At 37.6% G+C, this 25,842-nt stretch overlaps 1 protein-coding gene across 2 annotated transcripts in view; it reads left to right on the top strand.

Moving 5' to 3' along the window:
* Positions 1–916: 916 nt before the first annotated feature.
* The window catches only part of LOC131064647 (developmentally-regulated G-protein 1), a 178,399-nt gene continuing 153,473 nt past the window's right edge, over positions 917–25,842 (top strand). For both annotated transcript variants that reach the window (XM_057998866.2, XM_057998867.2), the window contains exon 1: positions 917–1,205. The gene's annotated coding sequence lies outside the window, so the exon portion shown is untranslated. The remainder of the gene's footprint in view (positions 1,206–25,842) is intronic.

Genomic DNA, 25,842 nt, shown 5'->3' with positions numbered 1-25,842 from the left:
GATCTTGAGACAAGTTGACTTCCACACATACTTGTTTTTTAGGTCATGCTTGATAAAAATAGTCTAGCTCAACACAAATAACCTTTTCCACAGAAGAGGCAATAGTTCGAAGAAAATGCCCAGAAACTCAAGCCACACTGGCACACCAAGTTTCTTATTGTTCGAGATAGAAAAGTCTAAAGTCCATGGTTGGAAAATCAAAAGAGATGATTGAACATACCAATGGCCATGTTGAAACATGGTCTGAACATGGCTAACTTCAATACAATAATAATAAAAAGAACCCCCTTGGCAAGGTTCTGAACACCATCAAGGTGAACCTCATGAGGGGCCTAATTTTTAGTAAACAAATCCCATAACATGCTTTCAGAGGGGGACCTCTTAACAAAGTAACCCAATAAGAGTATGCTGCTCTAACCATTGACATACAATATCAAAATCTGGGATGGGTAAAGTGAGTTTTAGAATGCATAACTTGTGAAAAACCTTTTGAACAAATTTACAGGGATGCTTGTTTGGAGGAGCCATTGTTTGCAATTGCCAAACTATCAATGCCAACAAAAGTTGTTGGGCTAAAGCTAATCGAGACCATTTAAAGAAAGACTTAAAATTCTCACAATAAATGTAGTATGACACAAGAAAGAACCGCAATGCAAAGCTAAGATACATTGATAAAAGACAAAACCCTAGCAACCCTGTTTATATGTTTGTCATTTTAGATACCCACACAATTGATCAAGCAAGATGTGTCGCCTTAAGATCTCCCATATACCACAATTATATATAATTAATTGCATTATTTTAACTATCCTAGATATATGATGTAAAGGTATGTGATTTTCCCTTTTCCCTTAAATAAATTATATATATATATATATATATATATTATATAATAAGAAATTAATCCGAGGTATATACACACACCTTTCTTCCTCACCTTGGTGTTTTCTTACATAAGAATACCTGGACATTTCTAAACACTTCCATGGCAAAATTCATATAAAACGCCTTAAGATTTCATAATAAACCAAGTCTGCATTGTTTGAAAATCTCAGAGAGAAGTCACATACATCCTGTACCATATCCACATCAATTTTGTGTTAATTATAAGGTTTTTATCCGCCAGATGTTCGTGTTCGAATCTTCGGAAATCCTGTAAAGTTTGGGGGCATTTTCAGAGAACTTAATATTTTCACAGTAACTTGGTATGTAACTCTCAATTCTTCAAAACTTCTCTATATTATTAGGGTTATGCAATGATAACACTTGCTTTATGCCAGATTGAGTTGTGCACTGATTTAAAACTTTAAATTTTCAAAAGATCTGAAAATCTGACTTAGCATTGAATGCTTGTAATACAATGGATTTGTACTCGCCAAAATACACTGTTAAATATGAATTATTTAGACACTTTCTCACGTTTGAAAAATATTGAAGGAAAAATGTGTGTTGTAACACTTTTTAAGTTTACTTCCAGGAGATCATCTTTTATTTGTTTATGCATTTTGATGTTGAACTGGGCATTGAATATGTCTGCAAAGGATCCCTATTTTGTCTGATCTTAATTCAGTTGCCTTCCCTTTTTTCATTTTTTGCTTTGTTCGGTTAAGAGAAAAAGGACTCGTGTGAGATAATGGGCTGCCTGTAAAGAGGACCAGGGCGAATTAGAACCACATTCTCAGGCTTCTGGACTTGGTCCGTGGAGGGTGTTGCCACTTCTATTTTTGTTGAGGGAGTCGTCTGGTGAAATGCCCCAAGCCGAGCAATTTGAATAGACAGAATCTAAATTCGAAAACGTGGAGCCTCAATTTCTTGTATGGGAAACATTAAATCTACACAGAAGTGCTAGAGTTTTTTTTTCTCCCCAAATGACAGCTTTGACTTGGTGAGTTTTGCCAAAGATGTTATATTCTGATAGTTTCTACTTTCTAGTGCATACTTCCTGAAAGAGGGTAGCAAAAGTGGCAAATTCCATCTTTATTGTTACATAAAACTCTCCTAGCACTTGTTAACAGTGCTAGCCAAGGAAAATATGTCAACTTCTCTTTATAGGACCATTGTTTTAAGAAGTGTAAACATCGGGTCTCATTTAAATGTACCCCATAACGTTTACACCACAAATTAGCAACATGTCCATAGGGATCATGGGTCACTTAATTGCAATGAGCTGCGGTGAAGGGGGAAATTCGGACTTTTGTCCTCCCATTACCATTATGCCACGAGTAGTTGCCTGTCCTTTTCACTTTGCGCAAACTCGACATCCTTTATTTTTCTTGGCAAGGGTAACTAAGATCATCACTGGGCCCAAACTGGGCTTGGGAGTAACAAGCCCCAGCATTGGATTTGTTATTAGACGAGCATATGTCCTCAAAGTTATGGGCCACCTAGTGGCAGTTTGGTGATTTGTACTTGGGTCACCATTTTTTATGAATGCACTTTTATTTATGTTACACCTCAACCAATTGGGCACAAACTTCCTTCTTGTTTCTGTGTTTTCTTATTGCCCACCCGAGTCCACACTTACTATCTCAAATCAAAAGCAGCTGAGAAGTCTTCAGAGTGCATCACACTTTCGCAAGTAATGCAGATGATTTTGTAACAAATCAAGACCATTTATATCCTAGACATGCTAGCAAGACTAGAAGGAACTCCCATTTGGCAGTGATGCACATCAGTCTTATTTGACATAATACCAAACCATCCATATACCTTCAGAAAGATGATTAGCACTGAATATTTGGGAGCATTGTTAGCACTTGTATTGGTTCATGGTTTTCAATGCTACTACCTGTTATTCAGAATGTCAACAAATTCAGTTAGCAAACCAGTTTATTTAAGTGTTCTAAACTAGCAAGACCATGGCGGGTTTTTTGAGCTAAACTGCAGTAATCTTGCTCTGATGACGGTGAATAGTCTGAGAGATATGTCATTGCAGATTAGGATCAATAGCAAGGGAGTGATTGCTGATTAAGATCAAGAGAAAGGGACTGATGGCTTAACAACAAACACTCTCTGTAATGTTTTAAAGCAGTTACTGACATCCAAGTTTAGCTTCTTGGATTACATTAATAATAGTAAATGTTTAGTCGCCATCAGCATTTGCTGACAACCAGCTTTTGCAATTGCATTAGAAACTTGCCATTTCCAGTGCTGTGATGTTTTGCTAGCTTGAGTGCTTTCCTGGGACTGAATTAGAAATATAATATTTTATTTCCTTGGGAGGAAGACTTGGGGTTGTGCCACAAATATGGCAGGATACATGGAATTGCTTTGTACTTTAATCCAACATGTGGCAGACACTAACTTTATACAACTTTGTAAATATATCTTGAGCATTAGCAGTGTGCATGGTCTCACTTATTGTTGAATGCCTAACTTTGAAGTAGAACATCATTTGTGTAGTTAAAGACAAAACTAGCAGTGTAGCACTATTAATTAGTTTTTCTGTCAAGCTTTGAAGTAGTTCCCCTCTTAAAACATGTGTTTTCCTCAATGCATTAGTTTCTTTTAGATTACTTTAGCAACAACCTTAAGTGTTGTTTTCTTCTTTTCTTTTGTTGGTAACCTTGTAAATACATACACTCATCAACTTTTTAATGTACGGGGAACTTGCAATCAAACCATAAATAGTGTTTGGCTTGAATGTCTATCCCGTCAAAAATAATCTGGGACTTGTACCTAGCCTCACCCAGGTTTTGGCCTGCATTATCACATGTTTTCATGACCAACGTGGTTTAAATTTGGGTCATAATCATGGAAATTGGTTTGCTAGAACGTGGCCACAGGATACATGTCATTTTGTTCTGTTCTGCTTAATTTGTGGTATTGTTGTGTTTTGATCCCCTCTCTCTTGTTGTTACAGGCTTTTGCCAACTGCATACGTAGGATAGAACTAGTCCAACTATTGACAAACTTTGTTCCACGCATATATAAATAGACTTTAATTTTTTTTTGGATATATTTACAAATTTAGGTCAAATGAGCAACAGATTACAAAGTCTAGCAAAGATCAAGTCCATCCAAAATGAAGAAACATTATTGACAGTACATTTCACCCAACAGGTCCATCCAAAATGAAGAAACATTATCATCAAGTCAAAACACCTGTCAGCCTCATTCTAAAATGAAGAACAAAAACAGCAGACCAAAAACTTAGCTACCGGGTCTAACTGCAGAGACCATGCTCAGCAAGCTTACGCAATCATGTAAAACCGAACATTTGCATATTATATACCACCCAAAAAGAAGAAAAAAAATAACAGTCCAAAAGTTCAATAACTCAGCCTAAGTGTAGAATCCAAGACCAGCAAGACATATATATCAGCAGTATTTAATAAACTGATCAGCAACACAATATGTACCAGCCAAGGGCCCATATACAAGAACACAATGCATGACAAAGATTACTTGCCACCTTACCCACCTTTTTTTGGTCCAAACTATCAATGAGATGCTCAATATTCTTCTTCAAGGACTGCACCCTGAAGTCCACAAGTCGTGCAGCCAGATTTAAGATCGATGCTAATTGGAACAGTTGGATAGGGTGTATTGGCATCATCTTCATCTCTATCAAAGGAACTATTACCTGCTAACCGTTCAATACTCAGCCTAGAAATGTCATCTGCAACACACTTCTACATATCAACAAGCAAATCAATAGCAGAATCAAAAACTCCATGTCGAACAGCAGTAGCACATTCATAACAGCACGGGGAATCACATTTTGTGAAACAGATGGAGCAATAGGCTACTCATCCTTATCATATGCAACATTGTGAGAGCCAACCACCACTGTACACTCTGAGAGTCCAGGATAGGTGAGCCATCACGAAAAAAATTTCTTGATATATTCACTCCTGTGAACCTGCAAGGTCACATTATTTGCAACAAGAGACATAGTGACTTCCTGAGAAAAGTCAAAGAGCAATTGTCTACAATCCTGGAAAATCTCATTATTTCTTGCAACACAGGTAAACCACATCATTTCAGACATAATCAGCCACAGCATATCTGAAAATTTTGTAAGACGAGAAGAGCACTAAATACTGCCAAAAAGAATATTATACCACTGGATAGAAGATTTACCAGCACACAATGACCAAGTGGGAAGATTTACTGCATCTTCTTCGCAAAAGGACACTCATAAAACAAATAAATGATAGACTTAACACCCCCACAAACAAGCCAATACATTGACTCAGGGTTTAATATGCTAGTACCAACAGCCGGTTTTTTGAGTAATTACAGACCAAATTCTTTCCAATCTCTCAGGCTAGACATTCCCCTGGTCATGATATATCCACAAGGCATTCAACTTGCTGAGCAAGTCCATTGAAAAGACATCAAAGCATACAAGTGCCTAGGAGTGACATGCAGAAATTTCTTGTCCCCCATTCATTGGATCTCATCACAAAGACTATCATGCCAACGAGTGACCTCAAACTCAATTTAAACTAGCCTTTTTGACCATGGTGTATGTCTTCTTTGGCTGATCAAGAATACTAATTTTGCTCTGAACAAGCTGCTAATGCATTAAACTCACATCAAGAATAATACTGTCAGAAAAATTAATCCCCTTAGTGTAGCAAAACTTAGCAGAACAACCTTTGTTAGAGGCTAAAAGAGCACTCTTGCCCTTGAGAGTCCACCACAAAAACATAAAACCGACCAACTTTTTCTTGTTATGAGAAAAGAAACCACGCCCTTTGGCAAAAGTTTAAAACCTTTAACACACAGCCAAGCCTTCCAAATAGAGCAGAAAACATGAGATCCAAAGGGCTTCATTGTAAAGTTGCCAAAAAGAACACCTCACAATTGTAAATTTTTTCAATCAGAATACAATTTAGGAACAATGGAAGCAGTGAATCTTTGTCGTGCATTGCGTTGCTGATCAAGTAGCCAAAAACTGCTTCCATTGCTCATTACTATGAATAGCTTTGAATCCTTTGATAATGTATTTGATAGAGAGAGAGACATCGTGTTTGAAAATATCCTTCAGACCCATCTCCCCACTATTCTAGACTTATGTACTGTCACTAAAATTTGAAAGCAATTAACCAACACCCACCCCTTAGCCAACACTCCTCATACATCTCCCGTAGAATCTTAAGGGGAACAAAAGAGTTTAAATGTTTTTGTCAAATAAGACAAACCGCATCAGCCACACTAGAAGACAAAAGACACTAAAAGACAAAAGGCACTAGAATATAAAACATACTGAAGACAAAAGATAAAAAGGGATACATGTTTTATCAAATAATATTAAGAAAGCATCGATTGGTTTTGAAGGGGCAGCAATTCCATAAGGCATGCAAAAGAAAATTAATTAAGAGTTTCATTACAGCGATTAATAAAGGGAACTCCAAGGCAGCGATTACTTGTGAAGACTGAAGAGGTGTTTCCCTTGCAAAAACACAAGTCTTAATGAAAGGGTGTGGCCCCTTCCCATTTGATGATATAAGAGGGAGAACAAATGCCTTGGGAAAGGACATGGAATGATAAAGAGAAAATAGAGAATAAGAAATCTGAACATCATGGAAATGAATAGAGCTGAAATAAGAATGAATATCAATAAAGTTAATCAAATGGTTAAGTTTGAATTAGAAAAGTATACAGAAATAGAATAACAGCAGTCTATAGTATGAAGTGGAAATTAAATAAGAATTATGAATTAAGTTTAATTCAGAAAAAGTGTAGTCATCTATAATATTTTGAAAAGTGATTGGTATGCAATATGGTTAAATGTATTTGTCTGTAAATCTGCTAAGTAGCTTTAATTTATTTGATTTCCAACAAGCAATCATATCTGGAATCAATGTGAAACGTGTGATAAGGAGATGCAGCAATATGGTTTCTTCATCAAGTACGCCAAACACAAGCTAGATGTACCATTTCTGTGGACCAAGGGGCTGAAGGACTCGGAGGCTCATTCTGTGCCCTCGGGGTTGATTGAGGAGGACAGTCTCTTGGCGCCGTAACATGCTTTCCCATCAAATTCCTAATATGGGTGGCTGTTGGAAATAAGCTATGAAGTGAATCCAAATGCATTTAGGATATTGTGTTTTCAATAGGGGATTATTTACTTGATGTTAATCAATTACAATCTTTTCTAAGTTTAATTGCAATTATGTAATTTATTTATAGAATACTCTTTGCAAATAAGTTGTATTGTTGGAATTGTTATTTTTGGGCAAAAATCAGGTATATCCCAAATGGGAACATTACTTCTTAAGATGTTCCTTTAAGAGACAACATGCTTCTTATTTCCTTTTCTATTGGAACAGAGAAAACCTTTGATAAGATTTCTTAATTGATTAACATGAGAAGATGACACAAGCCAATGAGAAGAAAAACATAAGGTGTAGGAGGAAAACACTTTTTGGCACACTTGACAGCAAGAGAGACACCATGTTTGAAAATCTCCTTCAGACACATCTCCCTCACAATTCTAGGCATAACATATTGCTCCCAAGAGACAACATGCTTCTTATTTCCTTTTATGTCAGACAATATAAAGCTTTTAATAAGCTTTCTTAATGATTAACATGAGAAGAGGACACAAGCTAATAGGAAGAAAAATACAAGGGGTAGAAGAAAACACTTTTTGGCACACTTGAAACCTTCTTGAAATAGGCAATGAATTTTGCTGCTACTAAGCAATTTTGTTTTTTAGTTTCTACATAGCCCAACACCACATGCTTTTCAATAAAGAATTAAGGGAGACTGGGATCCCCAAATACTCGATTACCTCATTTGGGCCTACACACTTCCAGCCCTTGTTTAATAGCCAGTTGGAAAACTTATTAGCCCAACTAAGCAACTAGAAGTTAAGAAGAATAATGGAAACATTACCCTTTGAAAAATTGGCCTAGTGCTTCCCTTCAAAGTTAGTTAATAACTCATCCAAAATGTACTTACAATTCACAAAATTAGTTTCAGAGGGGGAGATCACATAGGGTAAGATTTTTTGAACTCTTGAAGCTAAAGCCTTAGCAAAAATACTATAAGATACATTGAGCAAAGTATTGGTCTCTAGTTCTTTGATTGACTTGATCACCATCACTAGGAAGCAACTTAATAATACCTTTGTTGATCTAGATTCCAAGAGTACCAACTACAATGATATCTCTATAGACCTCAAGCAATAATTTGTTGATCCAGTTAATTTTGGCTTTATAGAACCCAATAGGGAAGCCATTACACCCAAAAGCCTTGCCCTTTTTCATATGATAAAATGTGTTTTTAATCTCATCCAGAGTAAGATCAACATCTAGGTTATTACAACTTTATTCCCTAGTTTAACTTTACAAGGCACAACTTTGGAAACAATGCTTCTAGGATTAGACACAAGAACATCATCATCTTCTGAAGTGAACAAATTACTATATTTTTTTTGAAAAGCTTTCCTAATCTTAGTCTCATCCATTACTAGAACCCCCACCTCATTTGCCTTAATCTTCTCCCTATAATGCTTCACTTTCAAATACTTAAAAAGAACATAGAACCCTTGTCACCAAGGTGCAGCCACATAAGCCTAGACCCATATCTAGCATCCCTAGCCTTGTGGAACGTGTCACATCTCATCAAATGTTTAACTTCTAGGGCTTTTGTCTCCAAAATTGCATCAAAGGGGCTGACTTGGAGATCACTTTCCACTATAATAAGATCTTATTGCAACCTTCTAAGCCCATTTGCTCTATTTGTAGCTTTGTTCTCACCAAAAATCCTCACAAACTTGATAGAAACATGAACAACCATAGCCTTGTTCCATCTACTAAAATTAAAGCCTTATGAAAGCTTCCCAAAATTCAAAATCCACAAATTAAACATGGTAGTAAAGCAAGAAGGGTGTTTCAAATGAGAAATATTGAGCTTATAAAGACCTTCAAAGGCACAGGGAGGGAGAGGAGGATTGGAGAGAGGGAAGAATTCACTCTCAATGGGATGATGATCTATAGAGTTTTTTTTTGATTGGTAATTATGATTTTTAATTATATTAAATTGAAAAGAGTTCATACATAATTCATAAATATGTTGTGGCTTCATTCACTGATAAAACTATGAACCCGACTAGAGATCAAAATCCTATCAAACCGCCCATATGAGAATTATCCACCACCCATACATACTATTTTCTACTCATATATCCATATTGTTTGGTGTGACAAAGCAAAAACCTAGCCATCAACACCTACGAAACAGACTTTCCAAGCATATATAACATAATTACAGAGTTTATAGACTCTATTGACCCAAAAAATCCTGATAAAATACTTATTTTTTCATACTGCTAATTTTACTTTTTCCCCTAGTGCGGCACGCTCACCCTTCAGTCATCCTTCTTAAACTTCAACCTATTGCATTCTTCACAACCTTAGGGCCCAACATCTGCACCCCCCACTCTCTATCTTGGAGATATTCCTTGATGAAATCCCAACCCACTTGGGCTTCTGCACGACGCTCCTTCTTGTTACTAGATGCACTCCACAAGAGAAAGGGTCTTAGAGGCGGAGTGAATTCTACCACATGCAGCGATTCACCGTTTCATGCCACAAACCCTTCGCTGGGCCTTGCCATTGCTACAAATGCCCCCATACCATAAGTCTACTTATCTCTCATACATTTCCTCATTCACCAGTGGGTGTCTTCCTTATTTCCTAGCTCTAGGCACCAGGACAAGAAGAGGGATGTAATATTGACATTCGTTTAACTGTTAACATTTATATTCTGACTTCATGAATTCCTCGCCCAACAAAACATCTACCATCAGCAAGAACATCAGGTTGTCAATTTTGAAGACATTTCTCAGCCTCTTCTCTGATATTTTCCCCAAGAAAGCGATTTGTTGCTTTCTTGTGATAAATGTAAAATTCACCTGCATTTTCAGTATGCAACCCTCGACAACTCACCACTGCTCACAACACTCAAGGCCAAATTCAAATGAGCCTTTACAAGACTCAACCTGCAATTAAAAAAGGCTTCACATGTATACCATCATGCAAAGGCAAGGCTTAATGCCTCATTAATACTTCCTCAATTGGCTGCATATGGAAACGTCCAATCATCAACTTGTATATCTCTAAGATCTTCCCAAATCTCATCGGTTTGAGCATCATTAATGGCAACTACCCAATTTGATAGGACGTCAACTAAAACATTACCTTCCGGCCAAAAATGAGTTAATTTAAACTCATCGAACTTTGACAGCTCACTTCTCATGATTTTTATAAATTTATTTAATCTCCAGGTTAAAGCTTCACCTTTCTTAATTGCATTAATAATAATTATAATTTATGGAATCACCTTCTAAATGTAGTTTGGGGATTGACAGTCTGCTTGCCAATTTGATTGTCAAGATTACCGCTTGGGCCTCGGCTTCATTATTCGTACCATTTGCCAACCTTTTGGCTCCAAAGGCAACACTATTACCATTGCTATCCTGAGCCACAAACCCAACCCTAGGTGGACTAGGATTACCTTCTGATGCCCCGTTGAAGTTGATCTTGATCCAACCATCTTTTGGTTTGAGCCAAGTAATATTCTTTTTATTGGGATCAACTGGATCAACCTAGGAAGGCCCATTAACAGGCCGGTATTTGATTAGAGGCCATTTGGATTGAATTACACCATCCCACAGACTAAAAGGAGTTTTGATAGGATTTAAATGGGAGGCAGCTGCAGTTACCATTTATGAAATTGCATTCTCTATACAGACAAACATCCGAGATAAAGACGACTCCTCTTGAAAAATACGCCTGTTTTTCTCTTGCCAAATTTCCCAAACGAGAGTTGCCGGGCAAATCTTCTAGATACTCGAAAAGGTAGATTTATGTTGCTCTTTGAACCAACATTGGAACATCTCTCTTAGGGATGCCGGGAAAGGGGACTGCCATCCTAGTTTCTGAGTCATAAATCTCCAACAGCTATTAGTATAACCACGGTGAACAAATTGAGGATTTAATGTTTCCTCACTTGCATTACAAAGTGTGCACTTGAATGGACCTGAGAAACCAATCTTTTTTAATCTCTCCCCCATGAGAATATGTTCTCTCAAAGCCAACCAAGTAAAGGAGCTTGCCTTTGGTAAGTTGAATTTATTCCAACACAACTGATATGGCCAATTCTCCTTAGACACTGCAGATTCCAGCAAATTATAACTTATTTTGACTGAATATTTACCATGTTTTGAACCACACCAAATTATCTCGTCTTGGGAATCTGCGAGAAGTATATTCCTTTCTGAGAAAATGCTTTGGAGAATTTCAGACTGTTCTCTGGTTAAATTCAGATTGTTATAAGATATCCAACGCCATTACACCTTCTCATTCACCCTGCATTCTTCCATATAATCTGCTCTCTTAGTGCCCCACTGCTCTTCTGTTATTTGTTTGACTACTTGATATCTGGTGTTCTCCTTTAAGACAGGGAGTCCATCCCAGGAATCATTCCAAAAACTAGCTGATTTTTTATTGCCCAACTGCCATGTGAGATGATCAATGATAACAGATTGGCAAGAAACTAAAAAATGCCAAATGGTTGAATCCATTCATGATTTGTGTTTTTAAATATGCTCGAAATGAGTTTTGCACCCATCGCCTCATTCATAAGGTTCGAATTTCTAATGCCCGCAGTAACAGCTGTGTAATGTACCACCCCAGAAGGAACTACTGGGAACTGTTTTGTAGCAACCTGCTAGTTAATTTTAATTTAATAAACTATCTTTTCCTGTGTTTTGGTAGTCTTTCAGAATTAGACAGAAGTTGCTGAAGTTGTGTTTGTAGTTTTTGAAGAGAAATAACAATTATATTCTTTTTCCAATTAATGAAGCCAACTGAAACTAACTTAGGAATTACAGTCGCTTGTTATTTCAATCAGACTTCTACTGTAAACAAATACACTGTTTTCTTATGATAATGGTGCTATTACAAACAAGCAATGTCTTTTAAATCACTTTCTAACATACCCGATGGCTCCTTTGCATAAGAGTAGTTAATGAGTCAATCTTTAGGCAAGCAAACAACCAAGGTGCTCACTCTGTGATTCACAGTGATTTAGAAATCTGCTCTTCCCTTCTTCAAACTGCTGTCATATGGAGGTTTGATGTAGGTGCTCATATTGGTAGACATATGCTATGATTAACCCTTGAGTTTGGAGATGTATAGAGACTCCATATCCTTCAGCTGGTACGACCTGTTATAGGTCTGATTTATGTATATTAAATCCCTTTTGTTTGCTGCAACCCTTGTATACTGAACTATTGTGTTGGAGATGTAATCCCGATGATAGCCAGCTACCTAGAACGAAGTTCAGGGTTGGAATGAACTTCAAATCAATTGCAAAGGGGGTCGGCAAAGGGGGTCGGCCTAGCAAGCAGCCACCTCACTACAGCCACCACTAGAAGACTCCTTAATCTGATCCAAAAAACCCTTCAAACTGCTGGGAATGGAGTTTCATAAAAACCCCAATCTGAAAATGCATCAAAAGACTCTTGTTCACTTCCAACAAGCCAAATAGGGAGTGGCTAAACAAGCAAGCTCCTCTTTCAGATTTTTATCAGCAAATACATTTTCCAAAACTGGTTTCTTGTAGCCCAATTGAGATCCCTCAAGTAGAATCTCCTTGCACACTCTTGGTTTCTCACAGCTGCAAGTATGTTTACTTATGGAGGATTCGTCTCCAATAAGCAGCTTAAACCCTAAGGTTTAGACAAGCTCCTCTAAGGAGACAAGAACAAGATTAAAATACCACATAACATACCAAATGATTTCCAAATAGCCTTTTTAATATTCTCCAAGTCATGTGCCCTATTTAGGGTTTCTTCCCAACACCCACTTTATGTTTTTTAATTGAGTTTTGCTTTTCTCTTTAATACTTCTTTTAATTTGAGATTACTTAAAACTTTTAAATCTCACTCAATTTCTTGTAATGATCTTTTCTTTGTCCTCGAGGGCGTACAAGATAAGTCACTTAATTTCACCCTTTTATCATTTTCAATGACTTTATTATAACTTAATAATTTGGCTTTCCAAGACACCTTTAATATCTTTTATAATATTATAAATAACCATAAAATGAGTGAACTCTATTTTCTCTCTCTTGGGACGTCTAGCAAGGAAGCACCTCATTCTTTCTCTAGACTCATGTATGCCTTTGAAGGAGATATTCTGGGGTTTTATACAGTTTTAGACTTGCAACTTGGAGATAACAATACTGTTGACTGATTCCATCAATGTTTACTCTAAAGTGCCCTCAGAAATAGGAGAAAATCACCAGTCTAGTGTCCTCTGGCCATCCTTATCAGTCTACGAGGACTTTGTTAATTGACTGATCCTAATCTGTTGACTCTGGCTAAGAAGGGGACATTACAAGCAGACTTTGGTTGACAAATTTTATCCCATGCCAACAAGGGAATTTTATCTTCCTCTTGATTTCCATTCCAAAAAAACTTTCTCATCTTTTGTTCAATGACTTTGATAATCTTGGGGGGGATCTTTAAACACATCATAGAATAAAGAGAGATTGCAGAAATCACTGACTTCAGCATTAAAATTCTACCTGCAGAAGTTAGCCACTTACTTTTTGATGATCATAGAGTGTTGTAAGAATTATCTTGGACCACATTGTCGTTAAGAACAGGGATGGGATCAGAACTAAGCTATCAAGCATGAACTTGTACAACCTAGAAAACATCCTCTTATTACTTGTTTGAAAAGTAGACTAGGTGAACCAAATACCCTTGCTGTCTTGCTTCCACCCTAGCAAGGGGTCAACAAGGTTTCTTCTCCTTTTGAACTTGCTCATTTTTTTCATTCCCTTTCCATTCAAATTTACAATCTCCCGTTTTGTTAGAACTAGATTCAACCATATTGAAATCACCACCACAAACCCTTGTAATATCTCTTAAATTATTGGCTAACCATTTCTACAAATTAGATCTTCCTTTGTAGTCATTGGAAGCATAAACTAAACTTATACCAAAAATTTTCTTATCCAGTTGAAACTGAAAAACATTTTATCTTGGAGTGTGAAGCACTTAAAGTCAGCCGGGAGAAGTTTGCCAATTTCCTAACTGCCAGCACATGGTATAACCTGTTCAGCGAGGAGCATATCGTGAAGATGGGTGCTCTCATCATCAGCCTGAATAAGCAGAGATCAGACCTTAAAAAACTGATTCAGCTTGATCAGATTGTCCCATAGGCTATTCTTAGCCTCGTGGACGTTAAAATTCTTTCTTCTTCTTCTTCTAACCTATTATAAGGAGAAATGTGGTGAAAAATGGGGCCCAAAAGGGTGTTCAAGAGAATGGAAACCCTCCCTATCCCTTTGGAATGCTTTTAGGAAAAAAAAAATGCATTTGGTCTGATAACCTTACATGCATGATGCACCTTCCTAACAACATCCAATTGATTTCATTTCTTGCAAGAGAACACAGTTTAAGTTTACCTTGGCTTTGCACAAGGATTTAACAAGATATTCCAGTTTAAGGCTTTCATCAAAGCAGAATAAAGAGAAAAATACGGAAATTTGCTGGGAGGGGGGAATTACTTCCCCCTTTCTCCCTACTCATCCTTTCCAAAGAAAAGGGGGGAGATCATTACTCTCCGCAACACACCAATAGAAGAGCCAGATTTAATTTCATCAATTAGCATACCATCTTCACTGTTTCCATTTAACACATCATTATCAATATGAGACACATCATGAGCAAAAGTTTTCTGCCTTAAGAAGAATGTCAGAAGAATTTTTACTACCCTTGGATACAGGTCCAAACTGTTCCCACCAGACCCCTTTGCAAGGATTTGCCAAAGGGTCTGGAATCTCCTAACACCCCAAGGCCCTTTTATTATAGTTATTCAGTTCAATAATTTGAAAGGGTGGGTTTAAATCATTGGAGACTTATCAGAGGAAGGTTTCTTAACAGAACAAGCTGGAATAACATCATCTTATTGACTCTCTTTGATAATCTGTGGCAAAAACATCAGCCTCTTCACAATTTTTTTTCAGTCTAACTCTAAATCCATATTTCGATCCACAACCTGATCAGTACTGTTTCCTAAATCAATTCTCGTCTTTTTTGCAGAAAAAACAAGTTCTCCCAGGCCATTAACTTTACGGTTATGAACAGACCCATGGAAAGGAACTGAAATGAAGCTAGGAAGACAAATGTTGTGTTTAAACTTTGAAGTAAATCAAAATTCTTGCATTCATATGTGGAACAGAAGATCTAGTACCATCCATTTTTATTACTTCACCAAGGGGTTTTAAAACTTGTGGAATCAAAAACCAGAATCTAGGTGGCACATTGCAGATTTCAACCCCTTTCTGGGAAGAGTTTAAAATCACATTCTCAGGGTTTGTAATAAGGTCCTAGGTAAATGCTTTAAACAAGTATCTTCCCACATTCCAAAATCCTTTTCTGCATACTATTTTTCTTTAAGCAAATGAAAAATAAACCCTTGCAAATCAATGGCAAAATGTAACATGTGATCCCATTTTTATTCCCCACATATTTGATAACCAATCATCAAAAAACCTTCTCACAGGGAGAGTCTCTGGTGTGAAACAAACAAAGAAAAGACCCACAAGTTTTAACCTATTTTCTTATTTCTCCAAAACACCAAGCATTGCTCATCTTGCAGGCTTTTTGCTTGCACCTGTGTATGAATGGACCCTCCATCCTCCTCCCTCTTCAACTATTGTCTGCTTGCAAGAAACCAGAGCTTCCTTGAATGATTTACCATCAAATCCACTTCCATTAGTCTTCCCTTTAAAATCTATCTCTATCTATACCCTGCTGCATTTGGATGCTGCCGGACTGCAAGCAAATATGTTGCAGAACATTCGCAGTTCACACACTGGGGAATAAAGGAAATGTACCTACAAGCCCAAAATTGCAGATGGAATGTGGGAAATATCCAATGTAAAAAAAACAAAACACAAGACACAAAATATGTCACAACAGCGCTTAATTAAATGAATCCACCAAACCCAAAACCACAAAATAAAACACCAAGAGGGCAAGATCACAGAGAGAGCAAAGAAATAAAGCAAGCTAGAAGGAGGAGATCAATGGAGGGGGATTTTTTGTCTTCCACACCAAAGCTTTCAACACCAGCCCTCTTTCCAGGCATTGGTTTATAGACTTGAATTTATGCATACAGATAGTTCTTAGGCCATTATTAAAATCTGAAGAGCTTTTTAAGTCATTTCTGGGGTCAACTTGCATATGCTTGTAGTTCCTTTTTGTGTGCATTCAACTTTTCTACAATCAAAACTTTGTAGCAATAGGACAAAGTTACAACGCTCTTGTTGAGCTTTTGATAGGTAAATAATTTTAATCGCTCAAACTGTCTAGCTGCAAGTGTCTTCAGATTAAGATTTCAAGAGTTGCACCCATTGTGCTTTTATAGTTATATTTTAACTTTTGATTCTAATCAATCTTGCTACAAAAGGCCACATAAAATTCCTTTACTGAAAATTGAAAATGTATTTGCATATAAATATCTGATATGCTTGCACAATGCTTTTGGTAGCTAAATATGTGCAGTGTCAACTCCACACTTTGTTGTAAGATTCCTGATGTGCAACTTATGGTGAAAGAAAATTGTCTGTTGAAAGTTTTATGTTTAAAACATCAATTGCAAAATTGAAAGTTAACATTGAATAACGAGCTCAAAGAAGACTCAAATCTGGAATGCCAAATTCTCAGCATCTGCTCTAGCATAGCATTTTGTGGAACTATGATCCGCACTAAAGAAATAGATTAAAATGTAACATATTGTCAGCAGAAGTTGGCATCCACAAGCTGTCATTTAAGCTTCAGGCAACTATGATTTGACAGACTCTGAACACACATTTCAGCTCATTGTATATGTTTTTAACATTTTCTACTTCTTTGTAATTCAGATATCATTGCCCTTTTCCACATTGCATATGTGCATGTAGGAGTGATTTGACAGACACTCTGAACCAGAGTTCCGTGACTCGCCATGACTCGCCAAAACTCGGCGAGTCACGGGCCGAGTGACCCTCGGCGAGTCTTGGGTGGCTCGGACCCGGACTCGGCGAGTCATGGCGAGTCATGGATTAGACACCTTTGTAGGTAGGACCTAGGCTCCTCTGAGCCATAGACTTGTAGTTGTTTTACTTTTGATATATGTGTGGAACTGGAACATTTGAATTTTGATGTCATGGATTTCATATTCCATGAGTTTTGTAATATTTTTACATTTGACACTATTTATATATCTATGGTTATTGGGTGCTATTTCCTTCAGCTACAATTTGCGTATATACTAATGTGATCGATGTATACTTGTGTATGTGATCAAATTAACTTCTATTTGATGATGTTATTGTGTATTTAAGGTTTGTTAAATAAAGGGTGCATGAAACAAGTTTTAAATCCTTAAAAATCACTAAATTTCTTGGGTTTTTCATTTTGCCGAGTCTTGCCGAGTCCTGGCCGATCCGAGTGCCGAGTCCTGGCCGATCCGAGTCACCCTTGCCGAGTCCGCGCCGAGTCCAAGTCCCATTTCTATGGTCTGAACACACAATTCAGCTTATTGGATATTTGTTCTATTTGTGAGAGGGACTTATGCTATCATCTGTCTTGGAAGTCTTATACTTTGGGAGAGAACCAAGAAAGCAAATCCAAGTTACAATTTTCTTTTTTTGTAATGCACATTGAAAGACATTTATATAAATTATATTAGAATTACCGTCAAGTTACCTTGCATCATAGTCTTTTAGGTGCAAGATAGCTGCATTGTGTTGGATATGGTTTTTGTCAGATAATATTTTATGTTTTTGTAAGTAATGTTTTGAATTTTGATAAAGCCATAATAATAAATGAAGAGAATGGTCTATAACATGAAAACACAAAACATTTCAATTCTTGGAGAAATTGGAGGGTTTTGTAGAATGTGAAAAGTCATTATCCGTATTAAGTTATCAACAAGGTTGTCTAACATGATAACATCTTTATATCATTGAGCAAAACATCTGTTTGCGAGGGTTATGTTGATATTCTGTTTAGTGAAGGAATTGTTTCATCTTTTGCCCTTTCTCTTATTCATATGATTGCTGTGATATTATAGGTTTTCTGTGCACCACCTATTTAAATAGTCATGATCTGAATATTCTTGGGATTCATGTATAAATGTGAACTGTTATCAACGAGGTCACTGTTTGGGTACATTGATTCTAAGTTGATGTTAATGACTTAAACCTGCCTATAGCATTGCTTTTATGAGATTCCTACCTTTCATTTTTTAATCAATCAGTAAGGGCTTATCTATAATTTGACTGATTGTAGTATGTTCACAACTAGATGATGCTGTTTGAAAGGCTCTCTAGGGTGTAAATGAACAGATTGGCAAGGCCTGGTTTATTCCCGAGCTCAGTGATAAGTGATGAGGTTGAAACCCTAGGGGTACAAAATGTGAACACCATATATAAAGTAAAGTCAAATAGTCCCTTTTTTCCTGCAAGGGAGCTTTCATTAGCAGGAGGCACGATGGCTAGGCTGTCGGCTTAAAGAAAAGGATCTCTTGTTCCCATCCAAGAGCAATGCAGCTATTCATGAGTACTGCTTTTGAATTTAACCCAAAAACTTTTCCTCATCACGAGTTGAAATTTTCTTCTAATGAATGTAAATCTATGTATCTTGGGGATGTGCCCCCTATGTTCTCAGACCCTGTCCCCTATAGGGGATGCAGGGACCGTTCAGAAATGTGCCCCAACTATCTCTGATGAGCAGAAATTCTAGGAAATGGCCCTTTTCTTGTTGGTATTAGAATAATAATTTGTTATTATATCTTTTATGGTCAATATTGTAATATTAGTGTAATCTTAGTTAGATTAGCTAGTTTCTTTTTCTGTCGTCGGATTGATTTTTTCTAGAAACATCGTATCCATAATTGCTATATGTACATATCATTCTTTCAATAATAAGCAAGCAATTACCATTTAATTAACATGGTATCAGAGTGGGAGATGCTTTTTATTTGGAAAAATCTTATAAATCTAAAATTTTTTGTAAGGAAATTTTAGTGAAATTTTTTCAAAAATAATCTTTTTGTCTGTGGGTTTTGTCTTTTCTCGTGTGCCCTCTCCTACGTGGTTTTCTGCTCGTGATTCTTTTCATAGGCCGTGCAACTACATGTTTTTTAGTTTTCTAGAAATTGCGGCCTCTTTTTGCACGTGTTCAAGGGTTTCGAGAGTCGATTTTCCCTGTTTGAAAGTCATGTTGGTCTGCAAATTGTGCATAAGTGGAAATCGTGCCATTTTTTTTTCATCTTGAAATTTTTGTATGTGATGTTTTTTTTACATGACTGCGGGTTCGTTTGGCGATTTTTAGTTTGCATCCCGTCGCGTGTTTTTCACGGGCTCCTGGCTATAGATTTTAGAAGGCACATCTTTTGCAAGAAGTCACACCCATTTCCTGCCTGTTCTTTGCAAAAATCGTGACCTTTTCGCCTTTTTTGGGCTCACGAATTTACTTCCGATGATTCATTTTTTTGTGACGGGATCTCCTTTGTTTTCCAACCTCTTGTGTTTCTGTCCACGATTTTCAAAAAAATGTGTTTTGTTTTTCTTCTTGCGGGCTATCTTGTCACTATTCGCGGCTAGGTTTTTTTTTCAGCAGATTGTTTTCACGATTTTTTACAAAATCGTTTGGTTCTTCAACAATTTTCTGCGACCTAGGGTTTTTGTCTCAAAATTTGTGTCGCCATCTTTTGCAGTGCCTTGAAATTCGTGTTAGGGTTTTTTGCCTCAAAATTTGTGCTTGAATTCGCCTTAGTTTTTTGTGCATTGGGATCCATGCCTTGGGTTCGTTTTAGCCTTTTCTGTTTGCCTTGTTTTTTTGTGTCTTGAAAAGTGTGAAAGATGGCTTCTTTGACCAACATTATGTTGGAAGGTAGTTAGCAATTCAACGGGCGCAACTACAACACTTGGAAGCAGCGAATGATGGCCATATTTGAATATTGCCGCCTTAATGCACTCGTTTTGGGTACAGAAACTTGTCCTACAATAGCTGGATAGGACCAGGACAAATTTGATGAGCGCAACTAGGAAGCTGTAATGCTTATCAAACTTTCAATTACTGATGATCAGATACCTCAAGTGTTGTTTGGCAAGATAGTTGCAGAGATTTGGACTCATCTGAAGGATCTCCATGCAACATCAAACAAGAGTCGTGTGTTCTTTTTGAAAAGCCAACTGTTCTCCATAATGATGCTTGAAAAGATGTCTCTGCAGGAGCATTTGCTTAATATCAAGGACATTTGTGATCAGTTGGAAGCAATCGGGTGGAAGATGGAAAAAGAGGACATGGTAGTTATCACTTTGAAGAGTCTGCCGAAGTCTTATGAGCATTTTGTTGAGACACTCAATATTACTGCAACTAATGTTGGCCCCAAATTTCCAGATCTATGCAACAAACTTCTGCGGCAAGATCAGTGGAAACAACAGGTCGGCAGCGGTGCCAGTTCGTTCTCCATAGAACAAGCTTTCATAGCCAAGTCTTTTCACAAGGATAAAGGAATATCTTAGTCTTCTCGAATCTCAGCAGAAGAACTCTGCTCCATCATCAAAAAGCTCGAAGAAGAAGAACGTTCAGTGCAACTACTGTCACAAGTACGGTCACATGAAGTTGGAATATCGTAAACTCTTGGCTGCTCAGTCCAAGCAAGGAGGTTCTCAACCTAAGGCGAATGTTGTAGAGCACACTGAGTAGAATGAATTTGCCTTTTACGCTTTCATGGCTAAAAGACCTGCAGATCATGTGAAGTCTTCTGCTTGGTACATCGATTCAGGTGCTTCTTGATGCTTCACTCATTGCCGCGACTGGTTCATAGAATATCAATCTTTTTTCAGATTTTGTGATTTTTGGAGAATAGTATATTGTCGTCGGCAAGGGCAATGTACATATTCAGTCTGGAGGGAGGATTTCGATTTTCCTCAATGATTACTACGTTCCAGGAATGGAACTCAACCTTCTCTCTGTCAGTCAGATTAGGAGACACTCTCCTCGGCTCGATGTGATCTTTAGTTCACATAAGTGCAGTTTGGTTGATCGGGAGACTCGGTCTACAGTTACTGTCGGTCTTGAGGATCATGGTCTATATAGACTCATTGATTTGGGTGATTTTCAAGAGCATGCTATGGCAGCCAAGCGCTGTTCCATCAGTAACCTCTGGCATCAGCAGTATGGGCATTTGAATGTGCACTATCTCTTTCAACTTTTTTGGGAGGATCTGGTTATTGGGTTGCTAGAGATTCAGACCTAGAGTCTAGGAGTTTGCAGAGCTTTTCAGGATAGAAAGTAGCATTGGACTCTGTTTTCGGATGGTGACTCTGTTTTGGTCAACACATAATTACTCTTAGGTCAGATAATGGGGGGGAGTTTTGTTCTTTTGCTTTCTCCAACTTCTGTGAACAACATGGTATTAAGCGTTAGCTTACAACACCTTACACCCCTTGCAAAACGGTGTTGTTGAGCGGCACAACCGCACTATAACTGAAATGGCTTGGTTTATGTTGGAACATAAAAGTGTTCCAAAGAAATTTTGGGCGGAAGCAGTCTACATTGCTGTCTACCTCTTGAATCGGTCCCCTACAATGGTCATTAAGAAGAAGACTCTAGAAGAGGCCTGGTCAGGCCGCAAGCCCAAAATCAGTCACTTGAAAGTTTTTTGCTCCATAACATTTGTTTGGATTCCTAATGCCAAGTGCACCGAGTTGGATTCCAAGAGCCAAAAACTCATGTTCATTGTTACAACAAGAATCACAAAGCTTATTGGTTGATTGATGTAGACATAGATCATCTCATATTTAGTTGGGATGCGGTCTTTAATGAAGAACGAGGGCCATTTTAGCTCTTTTCTCCTATGTTGGATCTTGATGATCAGCCGAAGGCTAAAGATTTGGGTGTTCGGAAGTGTTCGTCTTCCGTTAGGTAACAAGTTTACTTGATGGGAGGGATACAGCTGTTCCAAGCTGTACACTTGTTAGTTTTGCTGTAGGGTCTCCCAAAGAGGTAGTTGCTCCACTTAACTATCCTCAAGATCCTTTCGATCTTTTGTTTGATGAATCTGTTCCCGCTGCACCTCCTAATCCAGATGTTGGTACTTCTACTCTCCGGCCTAAATGGTGGGCTCAGACCATTGGTGATCTTCATGATGTTGAGCTCATCGAGGGTAGATCAGCTCGAAACAAGAGCAAACACCCTGATTTAGTAATTCTGCTCTCATGGCCAACATTCACAGTGTGTATGAGCCTCAAACATACTCTGAAGGGATACTTGAGTGGGAACAAGCTATGGAGGTGGAGCACCATAGTCTTCTAAAGAACAACACTTGGGTTTTGTCTGATCTTCCCCCAGGGAAGAAACCCATTGGTTGCAAATGGGTCTATAAGGTCAAGTATAAGGCTATGGTACATTGGATGAGTACAAAGCTCGACTGGTAGTGAATGGCTTCTCTTAGCGTGAAGGTATTGACTACGAGGAGACCTTTGCTCCAACAACAAAGATGAGAACCATCAGATTAGTTCTAGCCATGGTAACTCAGTTTGGCTGGAAGGTCCATTAGATGGAATTTAAGATTGCCTTCCTCAATGGTGAGTTGCAGGAAGAAGTCTACATGATGCAACCTCCTAGATTCAAGGTTGCTGGTAAAGAACACCAGGTGTGCAAATTGGTGAAAGCACTCTATGGCTTGAAATAGGCTTCTCGGGCTTGGTACATGAAAATTGATAAGTACCTCACTCATCAAGGCTTCCAAAGGAGTCCTTTCAACTCAATTTTGTATGTCAAAACCATTGGTAATGATATCATCCTTCTTGTCATCTATGTGGATGATCTAATTATCATTGACAGTTTGGCACTTTTGATTTAGGAAATCAAACAGAGTTTGTGCTAGTCGTTTGACATGATCAACCTAGGGCTTCTGCATTATTGCTTAGGTGTTGAACTTTGGTAGAATGGTGACAACATCTTCATCTCTTAGTTGAAGTATGCCAGGGCTCTGCTAGACAAGTTTCGAATGCAGTACTGCAAACCTACATCTACACCAATGGAGAAAGTGTTGATGTATTTTTTATGCACTTCAAACACAAAATAAAATACCAAAAGTATTCTATCCTCTCTTGATCAAAATCTTCTTGGATGCTAAATTATATGATCAATCAAGATGACTCCAAGGTTTCTATAGTCAGGTCTTGACGTGTTGATAGCTCAATTGGTTGATGTAATTGCTGGTAATCCAAGGGGACTTACATTGCATACTTGAATGTTGAGCGTTTGGATGTTGCTGGAACTTAACCATCCAATATTGCAATTTAGTGATGCTTTCTCTTTAACTGACTTGGATTTAAAAAAAGAAGAAGAAGGGTTTAGAGAATCTAGTCTATTTCTAGAATGTAAGAGCGATGGACAATCTTTGGTGAAACTCCAACTAAGCTAAGCTTTGACATGCGAGCAACATCTCCACAAAGCTAGTGCAATCTCCTAAGGTAAGCATATGATGTTCAAATCACCACCATGAACATAGACACCATCAAGATAATGCATATCAATGAAGAAGTAGCAATTGAAGTGAAGCTTGGCTAAATAGATCCACTTGACTATGCAAGGCAAGTCTACAATCAACAAATTGCTAGTAGTATGGATATATGAATTTCACCATTGATCATGCACAAAGTTCTTTCATTCATCTAATTATTCTAACATGAAGATCTAACAAGAAACCATGCTATTGTATAAGAAACAACACATTCCACCACAACTTCAATGAAAAGGAAGCTTATTTACAACTTTGGCAACAATTTCTGCCTTCTCTTCCTATTCTACTCTAGCTGCTATCTGCTACTAAACTATTCTTGAACTACTAACTATTATTGAACTATTAACTATTAACCTTTACAAATGAGAGATTTGAGCCTTCTATAGATAGCTCTTTACGATGAATGGCTCGGATCGATTCGCAATCAATGGCTGAGATTACATAATGGAAACCCTAATTAGGGTTGGTAAGACAACTCCCTTTCAGCCAATGAGAAAATTACATTTAATTTGACATGTGTTCCACATTGAATGTGAACCAATGAAATATGAGATTAGGTAGCTCAAAGTTTGTGTCTCCATATGATGAGTTAGGGGCATTGCATTTGGACATGCTGATGTGGAGCCTCTTGATTGGTGGAGTGGTGACTAGGATGCCACTTCAATTTGCACTTGTAGACTTGATAGATTATCATGAAGGAATGTTGAGCAATATCTCGTGATACTCAACATTATTCAGTTTGCTCAATGTGATGATGATGATTGATCTTTCCTTATTCATGATTTACTTGATGAATGATACACCTGGTTTGAGTTAACTCCTCAATGTATTGACTTTGATTCTTGGATTCCCAAAGGGAATTCAAGATTGTAAAAACATTCCTTCAACATTCCTTGATCAACCAAACTTCTTCATTTTACCATGATGCAATGAAAAACTTTGAATATATTATGCTCCTCTTGTTGTCATGCTTGCCTCGTGTCACGGTTATTGAAATGCTTGAAGTTCTTCATCTGTGCAATGTTTTGAATCTTCTTCCATGCTTTCGAAACCTTGACTCTTTTACATTGTATCAGACTAATCTTGGACATGACAATCTTAGGTCTGATTTGTGAATTAAGCCTGCATCTCTGATTTTTAAGTTATTTCAGGTCTAATGCTATGTGAATTTTCACAGAATGATGCCTTAAATGTCCTCTTTGTTGCCATTGATGTGGCGAGAACCTTGATGAAATAAAGATCTCCAATGATGATCTTGCTTGAGTTCTCCTTTCATCCTCATCATGCTACTGAGTTCTTTCACTTGATCCTTTGCCTTTGCTTATATGGTGAAATCCATCTTTGAATTGTTGTTCTTATCTCCTACAATTAGGTCTGCCCTTTTGATTTCCTGCTTTGTCACCTGCAAAACAAACTAGTAGGTATCAAACACACATAACACATACTTAGTTTCATCCATCTTTTATCCCTTATGTGTTCTAATTCTGTCTGATTTGTGTTTGCTACAGGTCTGATCATGTAATGGAATTCCTCCAAAATCTGCCCAGATTGCTTTCAAAATGGATAAAAGAATGTCTTCAACTTGATCTTAAGCTACCCAATTCCGAAATTGTCTTCTTTAAGTATATTTTGATCAAACCCAATGATCAAGAAAATTGTCCAAAACTCGCTGTTTCCAAATGAAATTCGCTGTCTCAGACCACAACTGGAAATCGTTTTAAATGATGTTGAAATGAGATATAAGCACTCCTTTATATGGGTGCTGATGCTAAGAGTTGCATCTCTTCATTCTTAGGACAACTTGCTTTTAATAAATATAATGGTTAATTACCCTTTCCTTGCTGGGCACGTACAGTACTCAAGATGACATCCGACTTAATGTTCTTGAATTGCTTTATTATTATTTTAAGGTTTTTGAATTTTCAATGCCTTCGTTTAAAATCGTTGCCAATGAAGCTGACTCAATTCTTTTTATTACTTTATGCCTTTTCATAACTTAGAATCTTGTTTCTCTATGTTTGCCTTCAGATTATTGAATTAAAACTTTTATATCAAGTGGGCCCCCTCTTTCATCTTTGCTGGCACTGACGTCTTTTCCATGCTAGTTGGGGTTTTTTGAGTTTTCTAAATTTGTGATCGGTCTCCTCTTTGACTGGTACCTCCTTGACATCCTTGCTGCACTAAGACTTTTCCATACCTGTTGAGTGCCTTAGACTTGATCATAACATGCCGCGGTGGGAGAAGAGAGAAGGATGTTGGTGATGACGTGAGAGAA

The sequence above is a fragment of the Cryptomeria japonica genome, chromosome 9 (assembly GCF_030272615.1).
Source record: "Cryptomeria japonica chromosome 9, Sugi_1.0, whole genome shotgun sequence".
Lineage (NCBI taxonomy): Eukaryota > Viridiplantae > Streptophyta > Pinopsida > Cupressales > Cupressaceae > Cryptomeria > Cryptomeria japonica.
This window is presented reverse-complemented; position numbering and strand designations above follow the sequence as displayed.